Source organism: Nyctereutes procyonoides, unplaced genomic scaffold (genome assembly GCF_905146905.1).
Source record: "Nyctereutes procyonoides isolate TBG_1078 unplaced genomic scaffold, NYPRO_anot_genome, whole genome shotgun sequence".
NCBI lineage: Eukaryota > Metazoa > Chordata > Mammalia > Carnivora > Canidae > Nyctereutes > Nyctereutes procyonoides.
The window spans coordinates 54,059,143-54,085,288 of record NW_026575046.1 but is presented as its reverse complement, the minus strand read 5'-3'; the positions used below and the strand labels follow the sequence as shown (position 1 = coordinate 54,085,288).

The following is a 26,146-nucleotide window of genomic DNA, read 5'->3' as shown; positions in this document are numbered from 1 at the left end:
CTGAAGGGCTATGGCACCCAGGGCTGCACCCTGGTCCAGCCCTCCACCTCCCCAAATGCTTCTCTCCTAGTCCCACCCTCCCCGGAGCCCCTGACCCCAAGAACAACACTACCATGTAGTGAGTGCTCCCGTGTGCACAGCACGGTGCCCGCCAGGCTGTCTGTCCATCTCGGGGCCAGGCCAGCCTCACGTCACTGCATGGACTCCAGCCCCAGAGCAGTGCCTGGCATGCGGGGAGAGCAAGAAGCATCTATTGAATAAATGAACAGAGGCCTTTGGACCTGTGCTCCTGTGAAATCCCCCCACCACCCCGCAAGCTAGGTACTGATTAGAGGAAACAGAGCAGACGAGGCCTAATTCCCACAGCCCTCAACCGGCAGAGGCACATACACAGGGCGCTCCTGGTCCAGGGCCTCTGCTCAGCGCTGACCCCCAGAGAGCCCCATGCAACAGGGACGACGCGTTAGGGCAGCTCGGCCCAGCCCTGCCCTGTGAGGCTCCAGGCTCCAGGCACAGGAGGACCCATTTCCTCCTGACTCCAAACCACAACTCCAGGAAGTGCAGGCAGCAGCCCCTGCATCTCCCTAGCAACCCAGGAGCTTTTGTTCTTGAAGAATGGAGCTGATTCATTCCCCCCAAAGGGTGAACAGCAGGGGCTGCCAGCAGCAGCAGAGCAGGGTCTAGACCCTATGCAGCCAGGAGCGGCCCAGGCCCAGCTGATGCCCCGGGGGAGCCCCCACGCCCCAGCTGGGCTCCAAAGCAGCATTCCCAGTGCTGTCCACACCGCTGGCCAGAATCCCACACCAGGGATCCACAGGACGAGCCCCACTGCTGGCCCTCCCACTGCTCGGCCTCTTGCTCTCCACCACACTCCCATAGGACCCGGTGGCTCCAAACACCCGGCCACAGGCCCTCACCCAACACCACGCCCTCTGCTCTGTACCTCTGCACCCCAGTCCCTCAGCCCGCAAAGCCCCTTCCTTTCTCATCCCTTGCTGGAGACCTCTCATCCTTGAACCAGAGGCTCCGATGTGGCCCCGCCCTCAGTAATTCCCCCTTTAAGCAAAATGTGTCACGGCTGCCGTGTACCCCACAACACCATCTCTCCCAGAGGCCTCCCTTTCTTGGGGCTGCGCCATCCCTCCACTGGATGGTGAGCCCCTGGAGGCAGGGAGCAGGGCCCTTCTCCACCAAGCGGTTCCAGCCCCAGCAGGGGGTGGGGGAGCACCCACAGGAGCTCCCAGGAAGTCATCACTGGGGGGACGGCACAGAGCGTCCCCGTGGACTGTTACAGTCTGTTACTTGGTCAAGCCCGGTGAGTGGCCTGCTCCGGCCGATGCCACGGCAGCCGCTGAGACATGTTTATTCCAAGCAGAAGCCTGAGCCGGTTCTCGCTTCTCCACCCGTAGCACCGAAAGCATTTTTGGAGAGCACTCGCTTCTCAGCCTGGTTCCTGAAGTGGGGGAGATGACCACAGGCTCACAGCAGCCCCGGGCCAGCCCAGGACGGACATGCAGCCTGCGTGGGCTCAGGGGCTGCTGCGACTGCCACACAGGCTGGCCTACTTCAGCAACGCAAGGAATGAGCAACAAATGCCTCGTGCACCTGCCCAGGACAACACAGGGGTCAGGACCCTGCAGGACGCCATAAATGCGCCCCCAGCTGGCTTTCTAAGTAGGCTTGTCACATCATGACGACCCCACAACAAATGTTTAAAACAGGAAGAAAGCCTGTGGGGCATGTTAGGAAGACTGAGCCTTGGAGGCAGACACCTGAGTGCATAGCCGAGCTAACACGTACCCATGACCTTGAACAAGTCCCTTCGCCTCTGGGAACCTCAGCTTTCTTCTCATAAAATCAATACCTACCCCCCGCAGGGCGTTCTTGAGATGTCAGGAGTACAAACTGCCTGTAAAGTGCCGGGCACACTGGGAGCCTTCCATCGCTCATGCCTGCCAGTCCCTCACATTAGCTCCAAGATGCCTGGGGGGTGAGGAGCAGGGTAACCAGCCAGCCACCTCAGGACAGGCCGCATCGGAGATGCTGTCACCTACATGGGGCACAGAGAGGCCCCGGACTCCCAGCGAGCTGCACTCGGGGAGGCCGCCAAGCCAGTGTTCCGGTTACATCCCCACCCCCACCCCCACCCCACGGGCACACAAGGGCAGCATCCTGAGAGATCCCATTTCTGCCTCCTCTGGGGCACCTCAGCTCTGGCCTGCACGGACCCTTTGTTCATCAGGGGTCCTCCTGTCCTCATCCTCATGCCTGTTCTGGTCCTCGGCCCTTCCTCTCTTCCTCCCTGACCACAGCTGGCCCTTTCCTCGGGTTCAACTCAGAAGACAATTTTGAGGCAGGTTAGCAGCAGCTTTCTGGGGATAGGGGCATATTCTGTTGCTTCCTGTTGTCCTTCTAAGCCTTCTGACTTGTCTGGTTAAGGAGCATAAGGGTAAGTGACTCCTAACAAACAAAGGGTCCCATAGGAGCCAGAAAGGGCATCTTCCAGAATGCAGAAAGCCACCACAGCTCCTGTCCGGGGAGGCTCCAACCCGATGGGCACAGGGACTTGGGACTCATGAGGAAATGCCCATCACAACATCACACTGTGCAAAGGCACAAACCAAGGACTCATTGGCACAGACATGGGAACCACATTTGCTGATCGCTTCCTAGGTGCCAGCACCCTAATGGGTGCCTTACCTGCACACCCCATAAGAACTCTGCAAGCTGCCTGTGTGGGGGCACCATGGCTCCTGCAGATGAAGGACCAAGGAGGCTCACACGTGGGTCTCAAGCTCCTTCCTACAGAAACCTCACGAAATTAACTACCCTCTTCCCTTAATGGCTGAACAAATCTATCCTGATTTGTAGGCTTTCCTGAAACAGCATTTATAATTGCATTCGGTGAAAAATGTTTTAAATGAATCTAATTCTTCATAGTTTGGAAACATGAAACATCTGCTTTGTCTCAGCAACTGTACCTCTTGATTAAAACAACTATAAACCATTTCTCCTGCCCCTTCAGATCATGGGCTCCTTGAAGCCAGGGGCTATGAATTATCCTACCCAACACCCACAGGAGCCTGGCAAAGATCAATAGCAGATTAAAACATTAAATTGTCCCTTCTCATCTCATTCCAACATTTGCCTCCTCTCCATCATCCTTCACATCGTCATCCTCTCCATTCCCTCAATCATTAAATAAACTCAAATTATCCATATTTCATTTTTTTAATTATCCATATTTTAAAAAACACCTCAGACTTCCGCTTCTGACCAAGATGGAATAACAGGACAGATTTACCCTCCTTCCAAAACAACTCAAAAAAATGGTAAAGTATATGAAATAATGTTTTTCCAGATACTAGAGATGAGGCAAAAAAGGACAGCAATGCCTGGGAGACTAAAATAAAACAAGGTGAACCCTACGATTGCCTCAGCTTACTGCTTTAAGCTTCCAAAACAACACGGTTGTTGGGGGAGGGGATGCCCTGAGTCGAGGAATTGAATCTAAGCATCAGGGAGATCAAGGCAGCCAGAGAACCGAGATAAAGTACCAAGGAGGTGAAATCTAGGGATTTTTCTAAAGATTCCACTGAAGTATTTAGTAGAGTTGAGCTTTTCCAAGGTCAGGTAAAGAAACACCCCCAGAAATTTGAGGGACTAGTACTTCATAGGGCCAAGAACAGTGGTATTTTCGATGGGAATCTCATGATTCACATTGGGTAGAGTACATAGAAAGGTACTGCCTCAGCAGGAATAGCTGTGCTCCTACCTAACAAGTGGGAAAAGCAAGACTCAAAGGATCAAACCAGGGAAGCCTGGGTGGCTCCGTGGTTGAGAGTCTGCCTTTGGTCCAGGCGTGATCCTGAGGTCCTGGGATCAAGTCCTGCATTGGGCTCTCCACAGGGAGCTTGCTTCTCCCTCTGCCTGTGTGTCTGCTTCTCTCTCTGTGTCTCTCATTAACAAATAAATAAAACCTAAAAGAAAAAAAAAGAATCAAACTGCTTCCAAGTAACTTAACTTCATCCCAGAATAAAACTCAAAACTATTTTCTAGGAATACAAAAATATCCATCACAATATCTGTAACCCAATCAAAACTCATGAGGTATGTAAAGCAGCAGGAAAATATCACTGACTTTTGAGCAACATAAGGGATAGAGGTGCCAATCTCCTGTGCAGTCAAAAATTCATATACAACTTTTTATTCCCCCAAAACTTAACTAGTAACAACCTACCGTTGACTGGAAGCCTCACCAATAACTTAAATAGTTGATTGACCATATTGTGTATGTTATGTGCATTATATACTGTATTCTTACAATAAAGTAAGCTAGAGAAAATATCATTAATAAATCATAAAGAAGAAAAAATATACTGACAGTACTGCACTATATTTATTTGGGGGAAAAATCCATGAATAAGTGGACCTACACAGTTCAAATTCATGTTGCTTAAGGGTCAACAATACGGCCCCTATGAAAAGAAAATCAATCAATCCAAACTAAGCCAAAACTGGCAAAGATGTCAGAATTAACAGACCACAATATTAAAACAGTCATTACTATTATATGCCATATGTTCAAAAGTTAAACAAATGCATGAAAGATTGAAAAGAAGATGCAAATGAGACTTCTAGAAATAAAAACTGCATTAAAACTGATTAAAAAATAAACTGAATTGGTTTTGTGTCAGATGAGATATGGCAGGAAAAAAGAACTTAAAATGATGGTAAAAGAAAGCATTCAAAATGAAATGCAGAAAAGAGGAAAAAGGGAAGGAGGAAGGAAGTGAATGAGAGAAAGAGAAGAAGGGAAGGAAGGAAATGAAAAGCATATTAGTGACCTGTGGGACAACTTCACACAATCTAACATATGTGTAATTTGAGTCCCAAAGGAGAGGAAAGGGAGAGGGAAAAGAAAATATATTTATAGAAATAACTCATGAAAAATCTCCAAGTTTTATGAAAACTGTAAACCCACAGATCTAAGAATCTTAAGAAACCCCAAGCACAAGAAACACAAAGAAGGAAACTACATCAAGGTACATCATCATAATTGAAATGCTCAAAACTGGGATACAGACAAAATCATAAAGGCAGCAGAGAAATAAGACATGTTATTACAGAGGAACAAGGATAAAGATGACAACAAATTTAGTATCAGACACAACACAAAAGAGAAGTGGAGCAACAACATTAAGTTCTGAAAGAGAAAAACTCTGAACCTAGATTTTTATACCCAACAAAAATATCTTCCAAAAAACTGAAGGTGGAGTAAATACGAGCAGAGTAAGCAGCTCTAAGCTCTTATACCTATAAAGAAAAATACAGAGAGAGAGAGAGAGAGAGAGAGAGAGAAGTGGCCAGAACCAACTTTGTCAGAATTCTGGGAAAGAGTCAAAAGTTTACAACAACCAAGAGAACAGTTCATTAAAAACAAACAGGGACACCTGGGTGGCTCAGTCGTTTAAGCATCTGCTTTCTGCTTGAGTCATGATCCTGGGGTCCTGGGATGGAGCCCTGCATCAGGCTCCATGCTCAGCAGGGAGCCCGTTTCTCCCTCTCCCTCTGCTGCTCCCCTGCTTGTGTTCTCTCTCCTTCTCTGTTGAATAAATAAATAATCTGTTTTGAAAAAAAATGGACCTTAAAAACAGTAGGAAAGCACTGTGACATTTTCACTTGAACTTGCTCCACTCAATCTCCAGCATGACAGCAGTCTTGAAGTGGTGACAGTTCATGTTCCCAGACAGAGACCTTAATCCCTGACTCTAGAGAAAGTAGAATAAACTTTGTTCACAAATCATTTTGTATGTGTGTCATAGGCTGTCTGGAGGCTACCTGAAGGACATATGCAAGGCACTCATCTGCATTCTGCAACTCAGAACTGAAACTGAAACTCATAGGTGTTGGTTGAAACACTGCAAGATGAACCCCCAGATACCTGGGGAAAAAGATATACTCAAGACATAAAATAAACTACCTGAGACCCAGGAGAAGAATCTGGGAGGGATTTTTTGGGAAATTAAGACATTCAAAAGCACCCACTGATAGGGGTCAATTTAGAAAGCCACACTACACCCAAGGAAAGCTGCACGCCCAGAAGAGACCTGAGAAGACCCTAAGATTTCAGCTCAGGCTGATCTGTAGATTCAGTGCAAGCCTGGCTAAGTGCTGAAGGAGTTCTCCAACAGAAAGTCAACCTATAAAGATTGGGGGAAAAGTTTGTTTTGTTTGTATCTGTATTTGTTGTATTGCTGTTGTTACTTATCTTGTTTTGTTTTGTTCTGAACTCCAGGCATTCAAGGAAATCTCTCTCAAAACATTACCTGAGCAAAAACTAAAGGAAAGACTTCAGTAACCACATAAAACACAGTATATAGTCTTTTCAAAAGCAGTTTGAAAAATCACTAAATAATGGATTATTTAGCCTTCAAAAATGCAAAAAAAAAAAAATCAAAGTTTGGGAAAAGGGAAGACTCTCTCAGCTCTAGCTAAAAACCAAAAGGAAGATCCAAATTTTCATTTAAACACTGAGTAATCATAGACACCAAGCAAGATGTTCATTAAGCTACCTAATTATCATAATAATTGTATTTTGCTTTCATTTCATTTTTGAAAAAATAAAATAATAAATATAGATATAGATATTCTCCTGGGAATGTACTGAGCTCTATTTGTAAATACGAATTCTCAAAACTTAAATGTGATTGACATAATAGAAAAACATGTAAATACATGTTCAATTAAAACCACAAAAGGCAAGGATGCCTGGGTGGCTCAGTTGGTTAAGCATCCAACTCTTTTTTTTTTTAAAGATTTATTTATTTATTTATTTATGAGAGAGAGAGAGAGAGAGAGAGAGAGGCAGAGACACAGGCAGAGGGAGAAGCAGGCGCCACGCCAGGAACTGATGCGGGACTCGACCCCGGGACTCCAGGACCGCGCCCTGGGCCAAAGGCAGGTGCCAAACCACTGAGCCACCCAGGGATCCCAGCATCCAACTCTTGATTTTGGGTCAGATAATGATCTCAGGGTCACGAGATTGAGCCCTGTGTGGGCTCAGTGCTGAGCATTGAGTCTTCTTGGGATTCTCTCTCCCGCTCCATCTGTCCTTCCCCACCCCCTGCTTGGACTCTCTCTTTCAAAAAAAAAAAAAAACACAAAAGGCAGAAAAAGAGTGGAAGATAAAAACAGGAAAAAAGAACAAGGGTAACAAATAGTAAACAGTAACAAATATATATTATATATATATATATATTATATAATAATATATTATTTCAACTATGTCAATAATCACTTTGAATGTCTGGTCTAAATGCACCAGTTTAGAGATTGTCAGTGGATCAAAAAACATGAGCCAACTATATGCTGTCTATAAGAAATCGACTTTAAATATAAAGATGCACATAGATCAAAAGAAAATGGTAGAGAAAAATACACTGTGCTAACATTAATCAAGAGAAAGCAGGAGTAACTATATTAATTTCAGACAGAGCAGACATGAAACTAAGGTAAAAAAAAAATCAGGGATTTAAAAAGTTATTGCATAATGACTAAAGGGGTCAATTCTCCAAAAAGACATAACAGTTTTTAATGTGTATGCACCTAATGAGAGAGCATCAAATTACATGAAATAAAAGCTGATAGAATTGTATGGAAAAAATAGATGAATCCACTATCATAGTTGGACACTTCAACACCCCTCACTCAGAAATGGACAGAATCAGCAGGCAGAAAATCAATAAGGATATAGTTGGACTCAACAACACCATCAGTCAACTGGATTTAATTGACATCTATAGAAGACTTCATGCAGCAACAGCAGAATACACATTTTTCTCAGACTCACAGGGAACATTCGAGACAGACATTTTCAGCCACAGAACACACTGTAACAAATTTAAAAGGATAGAAATCACACAATGTCTGCTCTGAGGTCATAATGGAATTAAACTAGAAACCAATAAAAGAGAACTGGACAATCCCAAGTACTTATAGACTAAACAACACCCTTCTAAATAACAACATAAGTCAAAGAATATTTACAATATTTTGAACTAAATAAAAATGAAAGCACAATTTATCAAAATTTCTGTGATGCAGGGAAAACAGTGCTTAGAGGGAAATTTATAGCACTCAATGCATAAATTTAAAAAGAGGAAGGACTTAAAATCAATAATCTAAGCTTCACTTTAAGAAACTAAAAGAAGAGCACATTAAATCTAAGCCAAGCAGAAGAATGTAATTAATAAGAATCAGAGCAGAAATCAATGAAATTGAAAACAGGAAATCAATAGAGAAAATCAACAAAACCAAACCTGGCTCTTTGAAAAAAAGAAATAAAATAAAATCCATAAGTCTCTACCTAGGAAAATTTAGGGAAAAAAAAGGGGTAAGACACAAAAATTACTAATATCATAAATGAAAGAGTGGACATCACTATAGATCCCATGGAAATTAAAAGGATAATAAAGGAACATTAAGAATAAGTCTATGCCCACAAATTTGATAACCCTGATGAAATGGACCAATTCCTTGAAAGACAAACTGCACACAGGAAGAAACAGATCAGGGATCCCTGGGTGGTGCAGCGGTTTGGCGCCTGCCTTTGGCCCAGGGTGCGATCCTGGAGACCTGGGATCCTGTCCCACGTCGGGCTCCCGGTGCATGGAGCCTGCTTCTCCCTCTGCCTGTGTCTCTGCCTCTCTCTCTCTCTCTGTGTGTGTGACTATCATAAAAAAAAAAAAAGGAAGAAACAGATCATCTGACTACATCTATATCTATTAAAGAAATTTGAGAGGTACCTGGGTGGCTCAGTTGGTTAAACCTCTGCCTTTGGCTCAGGTCATGATCTCTGGGTCCTGGGATCGAGTCTGAGTTGAGCTCCCTGCACAGCAAGGAGTCTGCTCTTGCTCTCTCTCTCTCTCTCTCTCTTTATCTCTCTCTCTCTCTCCTCCCTTCTGCTCCTCCCCCCTGCTAATTCTTTCTCCCTTTCTCTCTCTCTCAAATAAATAAATAAAATCTTTTTAAAAAGAAAGAAATTGAGTCAATATTTAATAACCTTCCAAAACAGAAAGTACAAGGCCCAGATGGGTTCATTGGTGAATTCTACCAAACATAAAGAAAATATTACCCCATTTCTCAATAATCTCTTTCAGAAGATGGAAGCAGAGGGAACAGTTCCTTACTGATTCTATAAGGCCAGTATTACTCTAACATCAAAATCAGACAAAGACTTTATAAGAAAAGAAAACTATAGACCAATACATCTCCTGAACAGAGATGCAAAAATCCCCAACAAATTAGCACATCAAATCCAACAATGTATAAAAAGAACCATACCCCATGATGAACTGGGACTTAACCAAGGTACATGAGGCTAATTTAATATTCAAAAACTCAATTAGCAAAATCCATATTACATACTAAAGAAGAAAATCACATGATCATATCAATTGCAGAAAAAGCATTTGACGATATTCAACACCCATATGTAAGTTTTAAAAATTATCAGCAAACTTAGAAAGGAACTTCCTCAACTTGATATTGTTTACAAAAAACCTACAGCTAACATGAAACTCAAAGTTTTCCCACTAAGATCAGGTACAAAGCAAGATGACTTCTCTCATCACTCCTTTTCAACATCATAGTGGGACATCTTACTAAAAATACCAAAATACAAAAAAAAAGGATATTAAAAAAAGTATATGGATTGGGAAAGAAGATATAAAACTATCTTTATTCACAAATGACATAATCATCTATGCAGAAAATCTAAAAGAATGGACAAAACTAAAGGATTACAATAAGTTTGCCAGATATAAGGTTAATATTCAAAAGTTAACTGCTTTCCTATATACCAATGATAAGCATTAGACTTTGAAATTGAAAATATCATTCATATTAGCACCCAAAGAAATGCTTAGGTATGAACCTAACAAGATATATATAAAATCTATATGAATAAAGCTACAAATTTCTGATGAACAAAATCAAAGAACTAAATGGAGGGACTCTCCATGTTCATGGATAGGGAAGCTCAATATTATCAAGATATCAGTTCTTCCCATATTGCTCTATAAGATTCAATGCAATCCTAATAAAAATTCCAGCAAGCTATTTTATGGACATTGATAAACTGTTTCTAAAGTTTACATGGAGAGGCAAAAGTTGCAGAATAGCTAACACAATATTGAAGAAAAAGAACAAAGTTGGAGAACTGACACTACGGGACTTCAAGACTTACTATAAAACTATAGTAATCAAGACAGGGAGGTACTGGCAAGAGAACAGACAAATAGATCAACAGAACAGAGAGCTCAGAAATTGTCCCACATAAATACAGTCAACTGATCTTTGACAAAGAAGCACTATCTTTAGATAGTCTCTTCAATAATTGGCAGTCCACGTGCAAAGGAAAAACGAATCTAGACACAGACTTTACATACTTCACAAAAATTAACTCAAAATGTATCATAGACTTAAATGTAAAGCACAAAACTATAAAACTCCAAGAAGGTAAAATAGGAGAAAATCTAGATGACCTAGGGTTTAGTGATGCCTTTTTAGATACAAATTATGATCCATGAAAGAAATAACTGATAAGCTGGACTTCACCAAAATTAAAATCTTCGGTTCAAGAGATGAATACCCACCATTTGCTTTGACATGGATGGAACTAGAGGGTATTATGCTGAGTGAAGTAAGTCAATCGGAGAAGGACAAACATCATAGGGTCTCACTCATACGGGTAATATAAGAAATAGTGAAAGGGACTATAAGGAAAGGAGGGGAACTGAATGGGAAAAAAGAGAGAGGGAGACAAACCATGAGAGACTCCCGACTCTGGGAAACGAACAAGGGGTAGTGGAAGGGGAGGAGGGCGGGGGTGGGGGTGACTGGGTGACGGGCAGTGGGGGGGGCACTTGACGGGATGAGCACTGGGTGTGATACTATATGTTGGCAAATTGAATTTAAATCTTAAAAATTTAAAAACTACAGACCAGGAGAAAATACTTGGAAGAGACACATTTGACGAAGGACTATTATCTAAAGTACGCTTTAGTTAAGTACAAAGAACTCTTAAAACATAGTAATAAGAAAACAACCCAATTTTTAAAAATGGGCAAAAGACCTTACTAGAAACCTCACTTAAGAAGAGATACAGATGGCAAATAGGCATATGAAAAGATGTTCCACGTCACACATCAGCAAGTTAAAACAACCATGAAATACCACTACATGCCTATGAAAATGGCCAAAATCTGAAACACTAACAACATCAAATGCTGACAAGGATGCAGAACAAAAGGAACTCTCACCTAATGACTGTGGGATTGAGCGCAAAATGGTACAGCCACGCTAGAAGGCAGTTTGGAGGCATCATACGAAACTAAACATACTCTTACCATGCAATCCAGCAATCACACTCCTTGGCATTTACCTGACGGAATTAAAAACTTATATCCATACAAAAACCTGGACAAGGATGTTTATAGTAGCTTAATTCATGATTTCCAAAACTTGGAAGCAACCAAGACATCCTTCAGTAGGTGAACGGAGAAGTGCACTGTGGTACATTCAGACAAAGAAATAGTATCCAGTGCTACAAATAAATGAGCTGTCAAGCCATGAAAAGATACGAAGGAACTTTAAATAAATTTTACAGGCATCCCTGAGGTTATTACAGGTTTGGTGCCAGGCCACCACAAAAAGCAAGCATCACTATAAAGCAAATCAAATAAACTTTTTGATTTCCCAGTCCACATAAGTTAGGTTTCCACGATACTGCAGTCTATTAAGTGAAAAAAAAAAAAAAAACCCAAAAAAATACCTTAATTTAAAGATACTTTACTGCTAAAAAATGCTAAGTATCATCTGAGCTTTCAGCAAGTCATAATCTTTTTGCTGGTGGAGAGTCTTGTCTCCAAGCAGACGGCTGCGGACTGATCAGGTTGTGGTCGCTGGAGGCTGAGGGGGCTTCGGCAAGTGCTTAAAATAAGATCAAGATGAAGTTTGCCATATCAACTGACTGTTCCTTTCACAAACAAATTTCCTGTACACGTGATGCTGTTTGCTAGCATTTTGCCCACAGTAGATCTTCTTTCAAAATTGGAGTCAATCTTCTCAAACCCTGCCACTGCTTTATCAACTAGGTTTATGTAATATTCTGAATTCTTTGTTGTCATCTCAACAATCTTCACAGCATCTTCACCAGGAGCAGATTCCATCTCTGTAAGCCACTTTCCTTGCTCAACCGTAAGAAGCAAATCCTCATCTGTTAGTTTTATCATGAGACTGCAGCAATTCAGATATAATAATGATGAGAAAGTTATTGCAAGAGTTACCACAATGTGACACAGAGACACAAAATGAGCGAATGCTGTTGGGAAAATAACACCGATAGACTTGCTCAACACAGGGTTACCATAAACCTCCAATGTAAGGGGAAAAAAAGGCATTATCTGTGAAACCCAATAAAGCAAAGCACAATAAAAGTCTGCCCATACTAAGTGAAAGAAGCCAATCTGGAAAGGCTGCATACTGTACGATTCCAAGTACATGACATGTTGAAAAAGGCAAAACGACAGAGACAATAAAAAGATTAGTGTTTGCCAGAGGTAGGGAGGAAGAGATGAGTACGAGAATACAGAGAAGTTTTAGGGCAGTGAAAAATAGTCTGTATACTATAATGACTGATAAAACATCATAATGACTGTTTATGTAATTTAATTAGACATTTGTCCAAACCCACAGAATGTACAACACCAAGAGTGAATCCTAAGCTAAACTACAGACTCCGAGTAGTTATAACATGTCAGTGTAGGTTCATCCCCAGTTTAAAAAAAAACAACTATCATGCTGACATTCTGGTGAGTAATGTTGCTAATGGAGGAGGCTATGCATGTGTGAAAGCAGAGATATATGGGAATTCTCTGTACCGCCCTCTCGATTCTGTTGTAAATCTAAGTCTGCTGTTTAAAAAAAAAAAAAAATGACTTTAAAAAAAAGGGCAAACTAAATCCAAAGTATGTAGAAAAAAGGAAATAATAAAGTTCAGATCAAAAGTGAATGAAACCGAAAAACAAAAGGGGAATCAATGAAACCAAAACCTAACTTTTTAATCAATAATACAGACAAACCTCTAGCCACACTGATCAGGATAAAGCCAGAAGATAAAAATTACCAGTATTGAGAATGAGAGAAGTGACATAACTATAGATTCCACAGATAATAAATGGATAAGGGCATATTATGAACAGCAATAAATTCAGCAACATAGATGAAATGGACTGATTCGAAATATATAAACTACTAAAGCTCACTCAAAATTAAATAGATAACCTAGACAGCTGTAATGTACATTGAAGAAATGGAATTTTTAGCTTAAAACTTCCAATAAAGAAAACTCTAGACCCCAGTGGCTTCACTGGTAAATTCTATCAAACATTTAAGAAAGATACCAATTCTACATAGACTCTTCCAGAAAATTTTAAAGAAATAAATATTCCCCCAATTCACTCTGCTAAGCCAAAATTACCCTGATAACAAATTACCCTGACAACCCTGAAGACATTACAAGAAAAAAAGAATGAACTATATCAATATCCCTCATGAATACAGATATTTTTAATTTAGCAAATCAAGTCCAACAACATATAAAAATGATAATAAATCAAGATTAAGGAGGATTTAATCCCAGGAACGCAAGAGTAATTTAATATTTGAAAATCAGCTGATGTAATTCACCGTATTAACAAACTAATATATATACATTATATTCAACATAGATTCAAATGTATATACATTATATATATTCAAACAGTGATCATAATAAAAACTCTCAAAAAACTAGACAGAAAAAAGAAACTTATAAAGGACATCTAGAAAAAAACTATAACTAATAATCATATTTAATCCTAAAAAACTAAATGATTTCTGCTAGCATTAGGAAAAAGGGATGTTCATTCTCATCACTTTTATTTAATATTCGATTGGAAGTTCTAGTCATTGCAGTAAGGCAAGAAAATGAAAGAAAAAACATCCAGATTGGAGAAAAAATAAAACGGTCTTTATTCACAATGTGATAATTTATATAGAAAACTGGATGGAACACACACACACAGGAACTAAGTGAGTTTGGCAACATCGCTAGATACAAGATAAATACACAAAGTCCACTCTATCAACATACCAGCAATGAGCAATCAGAAGTCAAATTTAAAAAAAAAAAATACAATATGATTCACCATAGCATCATGATTTAGAGACAAATCTGACGAAAGCTCCACCATGACAGTCTCATCCCTCACTCCTCCCTGCTTCTCCCTCTTCTATTTGCTGCTCCTTCATGTCAGGAGCGGGGTCAAGGCCAAACCCAACAAGTCCTCAGTGTGGTCAGCAGACTCAGAACATCAATGTTACTGAATGCAACGGGACTCTACAGTTTACATGGTATCAGTCTTCACGATAAGAACCTTCAGGAAAGCCAAGGGAGCAAAGCCCTCCTCTCTCAGTCACTAGTAACCTGGATGGTAATGAGCTAGTGGCTCTCCCTATGTCCCACCTCTCCTCTCTTAATTAATTTTACAAACGTTCTCATCATATCCCCCCACCATGTGACCAAGTCCAACCACCACAGCTTTCAAGGCCGTGATCCAGCCCCTACCCACCTTTCCAACATTATTCCCCTCTTCACTGACCCTTCCACCCTTCACTATTCCCCATACGTTCCCTAGAGTGTCCCTTAGCAGTGCATAAAACTTCCAAGTATTTGCTCTCCCCTCCGCCCTTGGATGGTCCCCGCCCCAACCTCAAATACTCCTCCTTTTGCTCACATCGCTGTTCTCCCCTGCACTCAGAGACCAGCTGAAAATGCCTCTTCCTCTAAGAAGGCTTTCCTGACTACCAGTCAAGGGAATCACACTTCCTCGGAGCTCCCAAGGCCCTCTGTCCCTCAGCGGAGGCCAGGAGAACTTTCCCTTTGGGACATGTTTCTTCTCTGATCCTTGTACTGAAAATGCAGATGCGGACACTGTATCTGGCTCATATCTACAACCCCGAAGCACCTCCAGCAGGGCCCGGCGCAGACAGAAGAAACCATCAGTCAGTGCTGGAAGGAAAGGCGGAAGGCAGCTCCTTCTGGAGGAAGAAAATGAAACACGTGGATAAAGGGAGGCAGCAAATGGTGGTGAGAGGGGATCTGACATTCGTCTCATTCTTGGCCCCGCACTGCCGGGATTGCAGAGGTTGAAGGACACAGAGGAGCTGCCCTCACCACAGCCAGGAGCGGCTACGGGGTTACAAGGTGCAGCAAGGGAGGCGGGCTGCTTGGGGAGTCTCTCGCCGGGGCTGCGCGACACTGAGGAAAAGTGCGGCCTTTCGGGTTTCTTCATCTACTCTCCTCTCTTGCCCCCCAGCCAGGTGGTTTGGCTTCATGCGGCTTTTCAGATTTCATCTGAAAATCCAGCACAAAAAAACTATCATGAAAAGTGACTTTGTCCTTCAGGAGATCTTCCAGATTCAAGAGAGCCACGTCCAGCAGCTAGAGGGCAGAAGCAGCATGGACTCTGGGCCTCCTGCTGCCCACATAGGTCTGAAGCCTTACCTGGGCACGAGAATTCACCGGGGCAGTTTTTAAAATATAATTGCCCATGTCCCACCTCCAGCAATGGAATCTTAACTGATCAGAACTTGGGCCCAGGTATTGACGCCTTACGAGCTCCCACAGTGCTTCTGCTGGGCAGGCAGGCCGAGCCGCTGAGCCAGCCCACAGGTGCCGAGGGAAGGCACCCGCCACTCTCTGCCAGGCCTGCTTAAACACCACTCCACCCGGGGCCCCTCCGTGGAAAGCCAGGTAGCCTAGTGGTGTAGATGGCCCTAGCATCCGTCATCGGGGCTTGCATCCCGATCCTACGGGGTGGGACCTTGCACGCCGACTCTACCACGTAAAGTCTTGGTGGGCTCACCGGCAAATTGAGAAGACAATCCTCACTTGCATGGCTGCCAGGAACATTAAATGGGAAGGTACACTTCAGGAGCCCCACAGAGACCCCAGAACACGCACGTGTTCAAGCAGTGCTCACACTGTCAGCCTAGCCTCTAAACACAGAGGCAGATGTCCAGGCGTCCCCTTCGCTTCCTGTATCGGTCATCAGACCTCCCTGGGCTTCAGCTGCATCATCTGTAAAATGCAGGTAACTAAAAGCAGTAGCCAAGACTTTTTATCATCATCATCATCATCATCATCATCATCATCATCATCATTATCTGAGCCCTTCTTCACTGCATCGGGGAAATCAGACACGGAGCCTTTGGGCACAGCCCTCCCGTGGGTCCAGGTGCCGCCTGGGCCCACCCTCGCAGGGGATCTGTGGCCCATCGGGCAGGAGTTCAAAGAGCAGGATCTGTCAGCAAGCTCTTAAGTCTCTGCCAGTGGAGGCAGAAAAGAGACGGTTCTTGGAGAATGTCTGTGCCAAATTAAGGAGTCACCGTGAGCAACGATCCTGTTTAGGATGGGGGGACCTCCAGGACAGCCGCGGGGGCACCGACTTCCTGTCCCCGCACACACCCCACCGCAGGCGTCTCGGCCTCTCCCTCGTCTGCTTCACCTTTCCAGGCCCAAGCCCTCCCTGGAGGATCCCCTGGAGGACCTCTGAGCCCCTTCTCCCCACTGCCGCGGCCCATATCAGCCATCGCCTCCCACCCAGATGCTCAAACCAACCCTGCCTCCAGCCCCCGCTCCACCGCCAACAAGGGGGTCCTCCTGGAATCCACACCTCACACGTGACTCCCCGGCCTACACTGCTCAGAGCACGTGGCCGGCTGCGGTGGCAGGACCCTTGGTGCTCGGCTGGAGCCCTGCCTACCCCCCCGCCACGTCTTCCCGTCTCCCACACCATGCTAAGCTGCTTCCGCTTCCTCTGAGGCCCAGGGGCCCCCGTCCTGGGCACCCCGTGCCCATCCGCACTGTCCCTGGGCCCGAACACCCTCCCTGCCTGTGTGCCTAGCGGCTTCCTCCTAGGCCCCACTCGGCCACCCCTTCCACCCGGGAGCCTGGTCTGCAAACCGCTCCCCAGGCTGGATTAGGGGACCCCTGGGCCAGCCCAGGCCCTATGCTGTCCCCTCAGTCGGGCGTTTACAAAGGCGGGAAGGACCTGGGAGGCCGCGGAGGCCACGGAGCCTCTCACGGCCCAGGGCCGCGCTCTACTCCACTCACCACAGGCGGCAGCGGCCTATTGCCTAGTGCCCGGCCGGCAGGCAGACTTCAGGGGCCCAGAGCCGTTTCCATGGAACCTGCCTCGTTATGGAGGCCTGGGCGGGCCAGGTTCTCCCAACAGGCTACAGCTCTCCGGCCTGCCCATAACCCATGCGCGCACACACCCGCCCTTGCACACACCTGCGCATGCACCTGCACACACACACACCTGCACACACACACCTGCTCTCTCATATATCTGCACACACACACCTGCACACACATACCTGCCCTCACACACACCTGCACATACACACCTGCCCTCTCACGCACACCTGCACACACACATACCTGCACACACACACACCTGCACACACACACCTGCCCTCACACACACCTGCACATACACACCTGCCCTCTCACACACACCTGCACACACACTTCACACACACACCTGCACACACCCCTCACACACCTGCCCTCCCTCCCTCACATGCACACACGCACACGGCCTGTGCCTCTAATGACCACTATGTTGGAGTTACAGATGGAGGCCCCTCCAGCAGCTCAGCCACCCCGTAGCCTGGTTCTGCTTCATAGGAGCACAGACATCGGGAGGCTCGCTCTCCAAGCCAAAGAAACTCCAAATGCTCTTCTTTGAACAAACCAGCTGGTGTAACTGCATCCACTTCCACCCCTGCTGAGCTGAGGCCCACTGCCCGCTGCTGGAATGGACCAGCCCCTCCGCAAGCCCCTGAGATGGGGAGAGGAGCCAGAAGGCCGTCGGGCACCATCGCCCACCGGGACCACCAGGACGGAGCAGGCCTGATGATGACGCGGGCCCCCAGGCCACGCTGCAGTGTGGTCCAGGGGGTGACAAGGTGTGTCAGCGGGGCAGGCAGAAAGGCCAAGCAAGTCCCCCAGGAAAAAGCGGAGGCTATGGAGAAGGCCAGAATGACACCGTCTGCTGTCAGGCACCAGCACCTCAGGTCAGTCTGAGGAAAGGACAGCATCACAGCACAGGGATGAGGTCAGAGGCCGCCAGCGAGGCGGGGTGGCTCAGGGGGAGCCAAGCCTACCTGTGGTCCTTCAGTTCTGATTCCATCAGAGCTACAGAGGGGGTGTCACCACCTACCCAGCCCCATGTGCTGGAGGGGACACAAGAGGACCTGGGAAGAGGCCAAGGAGGTCCTGCAGACCAGCTGCCAGCACCCGGTGAGGCCCTGCATCCCCCAAGCCAGGGCAGTGCTGCCCCCAGGATGACACATGGGCTTTGTGCACCGTCTCGGGCTGCGGTGCGGCGGTTCCTGGACGGTGCCCGCAGGATTGCTCTGAGACGCTCGCAGAGAAACCCTACAGTGACTTGCTTGCTTAAACCAAATGTGACATTCCTAATGGCCCCCAGAGGGGATGCAGCCAGGGAGACGGGACATAGGTGCCACGTGACCCGCAGGTCAGGCCTGAGGCAGCACAGGCTGGGGTGGACGCGGAGGGTAGCGTGGGGTGGGCGGCATAGGGTGAGCATGCTTCCAGTCGCTCACAGGGACCAAGCGCTGTGGCCCGCACTTGGCCTTCGGGGAACAACGATCGTGGGTCTGCTCCCACATGCACAGCGTGCCCGAGGCCAGCCTACTCTGGGGCCGGCAGCCAGAGGCGCAGGCAGGTACAGGCAAGCGCAGGTGCGGGGGTGGGTCAGGAGTGTGTGCACGTGCGGATGCAGGCATATATCAGGCGTGGCGAGGGCGAGGTGCACGGCTCCACCTGACCCTCAGCACAGCCCCGGCACAGGACAGGTACCCCACAGACGAGGAAGCAGGCTGGCAGCGAGCCTGGGCCACCACCAGCAGTGACTCTGGGGGCCTGGCCCCCGTCGAGGGAGGACCTGGGAAAGACCCCCAAGGGGCAACCCGTGTGCCCCCATCTGTGAACGGCCCAGGGACGGGCAGGCCAGTCACCATGGCTGTCATCGGGGAAGAGCCCTGGCCACACAGCCTGGGATCCCCGCCTTTTAACCAGGTTTGCAGAAAACACCACGGGCTCCACAGGCACCAGCTCAGCCGCGGGGAGGCCGCAGCACGACGGGGAATTCACGGCGGGAAGGCCCCCGGGAAGGGCAGGCAGCGGACGCACCTCAGTAGCTCCCCGGGCAGCTGGGACCCCGGGATCCAGCTGAGGACACGGGGTGAAGTCACAGCCCCGCCAGCACCAGCTACAGGACCGAGTTACCTGACGTCTAACCTTGCTCCCAGTCGGGCAGTGGGGATAACAGCCGTGACACCTCCAAAGGGACACACGGCTCTCAGCTAAGCAAACGCCGGGTCGTGCTGCTGGCTCCCCTCATCCCTGGGAGGCACTCAGGGTGCGTGCAGAGAGCCAGCGGGGGACACATCGGGGCCCCAGGGCCCGTCCCCAGCAGGAAGCCCCTGGGAGGGGCCACCGCTGCCCAGGCACCCACAAGGTCCCAGGCCCTGGGCCGCACACTTGGCCGCGTGTGTTCGCGGAGTGAAGCCGGCCTCCGGGAGGCTCTCGGCTCTCAGAACATCCTTGGGCCGGGGGGGGGGGGGGGGGGGGGGGGGAGGCGGCCCTGTGACACGGGGCTCCTGCTGGTGCCCTGAGGGCGCGGGGAGCAGGATGCACAGGGGCCTGTCCCGCAGACAGGCACAGGCGGCTTGCGGGCGGGCGAGGATGGAAGGCAGGCACGCCGCACAGGACGCTGGGCGGAGGAAGGGTCACCCAACACCCCGCTATCCCCCAAGAGCGGGCTGGGTGCTCACAAACGCAGCACCCAGTGCCCGCACACCAGGCAGGGAGCCCCGCTTCACGGATCTCCCCGCTCAGGGCAGCAGCTGCGATGGTTGCCCCCGAGTGCTTTTTGCAACAGAGGAAAAAGATGCAAACAAATGACTGCTTGGCGGTTCAGAGGGGCTGTAGGGCCGCGCCCGTATCCAACGGGGGTCGCCAAGCGTAGGCTGGTCCTGAGGACCCGACCCTCCCTCCTCAGGCCAACCGGGCAGCCGCCGAGCCCGACAGGTGGGCCCGCAGAGGCCACAGGGCCGAGACTGTGTGCTCGCCCGCGGGGCGTCGCTATGCACGTCACCTCCTTTACTCTAGAAGCACCCTGTTGGGTGCCATGTAACCAGATGGGCCTCACTTCTGAGCCCTGGCATCTGGCTGAGAATCCTGTTGCCCCGGGGTCCTTCGAGGTCACTGAGACCCCAAGCCAGAGGTGAGGGTGGCTGCAGTCTGAGCCACAGTGGAAGCGCACAGACCCCAGGAAGCTCCTGCTCAGCATCGCACGGAGCCGGGGCTGCAAACGTGGGCTCACATCCTGCAGCCGGGCCACCTGCCACGACGCTCCGTCCCTGCGGGTCCTGCCCCCACTGGCGGTGCCGGCTGCTGAGCCCCACCGTCACCTCCTGGGGAAGGCCCCGGCCGTGCCCACAGCAGCCTGAAGACGCTCGCAGGCGCCAGGCCACGAGGATAGCAAGACCGGCATGCCCGCTTGCAGGTGGAGGGCGGTACTCTCAGTGCCCGGGATGCCCAGCTCAGAAGCCCCGCCAGGCCACTTCCTGCCGCCAGAGCTGTGCCGTGCACCCGATGGCTGCTGAGGCACTAACCGGCGCTGCCGGCCGGGACCGCACCCGGGAGGCCGTGAGCTCGTGTCCCCGGCTAGGACGGTACAAGGACAACAGTGGTGCCGCTGGCGTGGAGAGCGAGCGTCACTCACCTGTGAAGCAGGAGCTGCTCTCCAGCAACACTCGGCTCAGTGGGGGAAGAGGCCCCTGAGCAGCATCAGGGGGCGGGTGATTCCAGCACGTGGTCCCCGTTCACTTCGGAGCCTTGCTCCCGGTTGCCGCAGACCCTGGAAAGCAGGCAGGGCCTCACAGAACCCAGAGGGACCAGCTGTAACGCAGCCTCTTCAAGGTGGCGCCGGGTTTCCAGGCTCCCCCCAGCCCCGCTGTGACCATCGCCACCTGGGGCCCCAGACCGCAGCACACAAACACGCAAACCACAGGCTGCGTGGACCAAGTCGCCCGGCGCAGGAGCTGGCCCGACACACGCCTGGCACCCCTCCCGTCTGCCCCAGCTCGCCCGTGAATGGAAACACGCTCTGCCCCCCACGCCCTTGCTCCCGTTGGGTCCCAGAGCCCGGTCTCAGCAGAACCAGAAGCTCCAGAGGCCGACGCCTAAGTCTGTGTCGCTCGAGGTCAGCAGACGGAGAGACCTACGGAGCCCCCTGCGTACAGGGACGTGCAGCCCACGAGGCCCCGCGTCCTCTGCTGCCCCACGGCCTGATGGAGGCCAGGTACAGGCCCAGAGGCACGCAGCTGCGTGAGCGAGGCAGGACGGCCTCCGAGGCCACCGCGAGCATCATGTCGCTTCTGTCTGGAGCCCTGATAAATGCACAGGCGAGCAGAACCACCGTCGTTCGCAGTCTGCCTGCCCCCCTTCCTTGCCCTCGTGAATCGGCACAGCCCACACTCCAGTCCTCTTACCCCACACTCCAGTCCTCTTACCCCCACCTCTTCCACCGGCCTCTGTGGACCCAGGCCCACCCGGACCAGCCAGCTCTTGTAGTCGCTGCCAGCTCAGTCCTTCTAGACGCATCTCTGATCCCCTGCTGAGCTCCCATGGCTCTTACGGGGCCGCCCCCGCCCAGTCTCCTCTCCCCCACATCCTCTGCAGGGCCACACACCTCCACCCCTAGTCCAAGGCTTCTGGTGGGCTGCTCCCACTGCCCTACTCAGCGGTGACCCCCACCCACCCCCCCCAGAGAGTGTGTCGTCCTGGAATGGTTCAGACATGGGCCAGCGACCAAGCTGAGGCACCACAACACCCCCAGAGCCCGTGCTGCAACTTTCAGGACGGAAACACTCAACCGTGGGGGGTTACGGACACCGAAGACCAGATAAGCTGGGGCACCCAGTGGTCGTCTGTCACCAGGTGCAGAGGGCATTCCTGAGAGCTAAGACAATTGAGAGGAGAGGCAAGACACGCAGAAAGGGCAAGAAAGAGAAAGCCTGGGTCTTCAGGATGATATTTAACCCCTGGATCCAGCCGGGCCTGAAGCCAGACATACCCATACACCACCCAGTCTATAAGCTTCGAAGACTTCCCTTCTTAAACCAGTTTACCATGGATTTCTGTCGCTTATAGCTCAAACAGTCCTGCCAATTCCTACGACTCCAAAAGGCAGTGGACTCAGTGAGAGACAAATAGGTAATTATCCTGACCTGGACGCCTGACACGGCTAGGAGACTGCAAAGTGCACTTGGGAGCACTGAAGACGGAGCAAATGCCCTGAGAGCTGCGGAGGGCTCCGAAACTTCCAAGCTGTCTCTCTTTTTTTTTTTTTTTTAAGATTTTATTTATTTATGAAACAGAGAGAGAGGGCGCACAGGGGCGGAGCAGAGGGAGAGGCACGAGCTGAGGCCACACTGAGTGCAAAGCCTGATGTGGGGGCAACAGCTCAGGACCCCGGCATCACAACCTCAGCTGAAGCCAGGAGCTGGATGCCGGACTAACAGAGCCCCCGGCACCCCTCCAAGTAATCTCTCCAAAGATGTTCCAGGAGAGGGAACAGCAAAGACAAAGCATGAAAAGCCACCGTGATGTGCCAGGGCAACGGGGTGAGGGGCGGTTGGGAAGCCCCGATACCTCCCTTCCTGGACCACAGACAGGAAACCTGCCCTCCCACCGCCCCGCATCCCCAAGGCCCCGGCCAGGAGAGCCGCTCTGGGACAGAAGCCCCCAGGGAGGGTGTGGGGCCCAACCAACCCGTGCCCAGTCCAGCAACACACGGCGAAGAGCAACCAAGCGCCTGTCCCTATGAGTCTCCAGGACCAGGGGAGCCCATGAAGGTCCTGGGAGCCCCCACACCCTGTGCCCAGAGGCTCAGGGCCCCCCAGGACTGCGGCCCCCCAAGCCACGTGCAGGAGCAGCCAGAGCAGCGACGAGCACAGGTGCGGGAGGGTGGCAGGTGCGGCCGTGGCAGCAGGTGCGGCATGGGAGCCGGGCCACAACCCATGTAAGCACATCAGAACGGAGGGGATCCCAGGGCCCCACACCCTCCAGCCCCAGCGTGCGGGGGCGGGGGGGTGTCAGCGTGCCAGATTGACAAAGAAAACCCAGGACAATGACCCCACCACTGGAAGGACTCCAAGCTGGCCAGAGCCTCCTCGTTCCCTTCACTGTCTCCATCACCCGGCGTGTGGGCTGCAGCCCTAGATGTCAGAGCAGCGAGGTGGCCTCTGCTTCCCCCGCACAGACGCCCCCATCCCGGCAGTCACAGGGGGAGCAGAGCTGCAGGCCCATCCAGGGAAGGAGGCTGAGCCCCAGCACCCCCAGCGGCACCGCGCCTCCCGCTCTGCACAGCAGCCTCGCTGCCGTGACGGGCCCCACGCCACAGGGAGCTCTTTGCTCATCCGCAGGCCCCACTGCAAGACCTGTCAGGACCCACGGCAGCCAAGATGCACAGGGTGACAGCGGCAAGAATCATGGAGTGCCACGTCGCCCTGCAGCCACGTGCCCCCAGGAAGCATCAGGTCCACAGGAGGAAAGGCTCCCTGCTGAGGACGGCGGAGCCCATAGCGTGCACAGCCCAGTGCATGGGTCGGTGAGCTGTGCTGATGGCTCGAGGACAAGTGTCCGCATGGGCTCCTCCCCTGGGCCTCAGGGCTGAGAGGGAGCCCAACTGTGCCAGGCCTTGGCCCAGCCCCTCCTGCCTCTCCTCGGGGGGTGGGGAGACAAGGTGCTCTGTGAGTGGACGTGCAGGGCGCTCAGCCCACAACGGTGCCTGGTACTCGTCGTCGTCCTGGGAAGGTCCAGTGAAGCCCCGATACCAGCCATGCAGTCATAGCCCCCCCGGGGCGGCCACATGGTCCCTCGGAGCTCAACACGCGCAGCAGCAGGCGGGGGGAGGGGCAGCCCCCAGGCCCGTGTCCTGCCCCGACCCCAACAGGCACCGGCCACCCCTAAGGCCCCGCTGCCCCGCCCCCACAGCCGCCCCCACAGGAGCTTTCCAGAGCCAGCAAATGCCTTGGGAACCGCAGTGGGCAGAAAGGAAGCAGAAGCACCACTTGATTTGATGACTTGGCTCCTCCAAACAGAGCCACTTACATGTTAAAGACTTTTCCTCCTCCTATTGTTATTATTCTTTATGTTACATCTCAAAAAAGCCCCAAACCAGTGCTCAGAGCAAAACCCCTCTGCGTTTGCCGCGAGGCAGGCTGCTGTCGCAGCGGCAGGACCCAGGTGCATCGCGTGGCACCAGCGGGAGCGGGGGCGCCACGGGTCAACCCTGCAGAGGGGCTGGCCACACGGACTCCACCTGGGGCCTGCACCCTGGCCCTGTGTGCTCGGTGCCCTCCCGTGGGGCGACATGCTCTGGGCCTCTGCAAGGCTAATGCCTGCCAAGCCCAGGCCGGTGGGGGAGGCCTGCCTTAGCTTCCCAGGGTCCTGTTCCAGATGACACAGTCCTCCCCTTCCTGGCACACAGGCGGTGTCCCGAGACCTCATTAAAGGTCCGCAGTCCATCAGGTGCAGCAAGTCCTCCGAGGTGCACATGAGTCCCAAAGGCCCTTCTGCACGTCCCTCACCCTATCAAGTCTGTGCACTGAGGTCTGGATTTTGTGCAGACGCAGCTGCCGTGCGTCGTCCTCCGCCCAATCTCCCTGCTCGGTAAGTTACCCTGCATAAAACTCGGTGCAGATGGCACGGAGCAGCCTGCTTTGGTCCCTGGTCTCAAAGCACCTCCTCACCTCGGCGGACACTGTACTGTCTCCCCTTCGCCTCTGGCAAAGGCACATGTACAATGCTCGCAGGACAAAGCCGCAGCCCTCAGGAGGAGCTTCATCATCAGGGTTCAGAAGGCGGAGCCGCCTGGGCAGCAGGTGTAGGTGAGGACTCACTCGTCCCTCATCCACGCCACGAGCACCGCAGCACTCAGCCCGTCCAGCGCCATGCCAGGGCCATCGAGTCACAGTGGTCACGCGTCTCTGAGGTCTCAGGCCTGTGCTCCCACTGACACAGTAGAAAACGACCACGCAGGTGATGGGGTTGGTGGTGGTCCCCATGGGGGGTGAGCTAAACCCGAGAAGGGCATCCTGTAGGCCAAGGGTCGGAGACGGAGGGGCCCAAGGGGGAGCCTCGGGAGCTGGGGGAGGGACCTGTGGGGTGAGCGCAGGGGCAGGGTGATGCGGCCTGGCCTCCCCAACCTTAGCTTTTCCCCGTGAGGTAAGGGGCATCAGTCAGAGGCGCAGGGAGGGGTGGGAGCAGGCTACCAGGCCGACACGGACCGAACTGGGACAGAAGCCAGAGGACAGAAGCTGGAGGCCGTCCTGATAGCCCGGGTGAGCCATGCTGCAGGCTCGGCCGTGCGGAGGTGAGGGCCCCCACAGGCAGGGTGGGCAGATAGGGTGAGACAAGAGGAGGGTGGCGGGGACCCCGAGGGGTTGAACACGAGCACCAGGAACAAGGAGCACACAAAGAGGATCTGGGCTCCTGCCTGGGCACCTGCGCCTCTGAGAAGCCCATGAGCCACCCAGGTGGACAGCCTGGCCACCCAAGTGGCAAGACAGTCAGGAGCTGAAGACAGAGGCCACCGGAGCAGGACAGTGAGGGGTCCCTGGTGCGCACAGGTGTGTGAAGGTACAAGAAGATCGGTCCCTGGGAGGGCGGCTTCAAGGGCTGAGCTGTGGGGAGCACCGTGTGCAGCGACAGGAGGACGGGAAGCAGTAGAGCCAGGAGGGTAGTCCCAGAGCCACCAGGAGGGAGCTGCTGCCCTGAGCCCCAGAGAGAGGGGGGTGGTGTCATGAGGCCCCCAGACGCTGCTGGGTCAGGTGAGGACTGAGGTGACTGTGCAGCAGACAGGGGCCCTTCTCCCAGCGTCACAAGGCCACGCCCTGACCGCGGGATCCAGGGCAGAGCCGAGGGCACACAGACTGG

At 50.8% G+C, this 26,146-nt stretch overlaps 1 protein-coding gene across 2 annotated transcripts in view; it reads right to left on the bottom strand.

Moving 5' to 3' along the window:
- Positions 1-26,146, bottom strand: part of GRID1 (glutamate ionotropic receptor delta type subunit 1) — a 634,358-nt gene that overhangs the window by 553,285 nt on the left and 54,927 nt on the right. The window lies entirely within an intron of this gene.